The sequence below is a fragment of the Cebus imitator genome, unplaced genomic scaffold (assembly GCF_001604975.1).
Source record: "Cebus imitator isolate Cc_AM_T3 unplaced genomic scaffold, Cebus_imitator-1.0 Scaffold711, whole genome shotgun sequence".
NCBI lineage: Eukaryota > Metazoa > Chordata > Mammalia > Primates > Cebidae > Cebus > Cebus imitator.
Window position 1 is genome coordinate 195,964 of NW_016108026.1, and position 1,460 is coordinate 197,423.

The window sequence follows — 1,460 nt, forward strand, 5'->3', positions numbered from 1 at the left end:
GAGGCGGAGGTTGTGGTGAGCCGAGATCGCGCCATTGCACTCCAGCCTGGGTAACATGAGTGAAACGCCGTCTCAAAAAAATAAATAAATAAAAAATAAAAATAAATAAAAATAAATAAAGTAATAACTATGTAAATGATGACTTCACGCTGGGCAGTGCATTCTTTTACAGCAGTATTGTCTCTGTCCATCTCCACGCCCGAACTAGGTGACCATGCTCCACAGTGACTGCTTACCACTGTCTGTAATTTGAGGGCAGAGCAGGGCCCATCTTTTTGTACTGCCACAAGCTGGCACCATAATGTGCTCATCAAATCTTTCCTGAACAAAGAACCCGCCCTGCAAATGCCAAAAGGGCTAACAATAAGATACTTTCACTTCCAAAATTAATCCCCTATAGAGCCTCAGCTTCTCCACCGAGGGGATCACTACCTGCCCTGCCCTCTTAACTCATGGGGAGTCAGCGAGGGAAGGTATCTTGGTCCAGTCACCTAGAGAGAAGACACAAGGCTCTTGTCTCCAGCCCTGAGTTCTCTCCACAGGTACACTGCGCCCTGCAGAAGATGCCAACAAAAACAACATAAATTGCAAATAAATGGGAAACGTGTAGGAACAATGAAAGCCTGGGACAACAAATAATACACATAATGATGCAATTTACAACAATCGGACGGCACAAGGTAAGTCGACAGGAACTCAGCCCAGTGAGAAAGGAACGGTGGGCAGCGCGGGATTCCTGGGCAAGGCAGATCCAGCCAGCAGCATCTGAACCGCATTTTCGCGGCCGCGTAGACACAGGCGCCCACGCTCGCTCACACACGCGCACTCTCCCGCCCGCGCGCGACCACACCCTCGGTGCCCGGGGCGGCCTGGGCGACAGGACCTCACCTGTGGGCTTGGAGCGCTGAGAGGCTCGGAGGTGTGCCTTACAGGGTTGCCTCCAGCCGCAGCCCCCGCCCCGCCTCCAGCCTCTCTCCGGCGCTTGCAGCAGGACGCAGCCGGCAGCCGGGTGGACCCGCCCGTCTCGCCCCGCCCCGCGCGGCACTCTACTTCCGGGGCGGCGTCCTGGCAACCGAAGACGCGACCGCTGGCGCTACAACTACTTCCGGCATCGGGCTCGCCTGGCGCTTCTCTGGGCTCCTATCCCGGGAGCCCGCTATGCCCAGGACTCAGATCCTTGGAAATGCCAGGCCGCCCACCCTCGCCACCTTCGGGGCTCAGAAAGGAGACCCTGGTCGGGGCGCACCGGTGGCTCACGCCTATAATCCCAGCACTTTGGGAAGCCAAGGTGGGCGGATCACGAGGTCAAGAGATCGAGACCGCCTGGCCAACATGGTGAAATCCCATCTCTACTAAAAATACAAAAATTATCTGGGCGTGGTGGCGCGGGCCTGTAGTCCCAGATATTCGGTAGGCTGAAGCTGAGGCAGGAGAATCGCTTGAACCCGGGAGGCGGAGGT

The 1,460-nt window shown here is 56.2% G+C and overlaps 1 protein-coding gene across 4 annotated transcripts in view; it reads right to left on the bottom strand.

The window, feature by feature from the left end:
• Nucleotides 1-1,032, bottom strand: part of TTLL1 (tubulin tyrosine ligase like 1) — a 41,750-nt gene extending 40,718 nt beyond the window's left edge. For 2 of the 4 annotated variants that reach the window (XM_017518890.2, XM_037735035.1), the window contains exon 1: nt 889-1,032. The gene's annotated coding sequence lies outside the window, so the exon portion shown is untranslated. Of the gene's footprint in view, nt 1-883 lie in introns of all 4 variants that reach the window. The other 2 variants (XM_017518894.2, XM_017518889.2) reach the window with 1 other exon arrangement.
• Nucleotides 1,033-1,460: the final 428 nt, after the last annotated feature.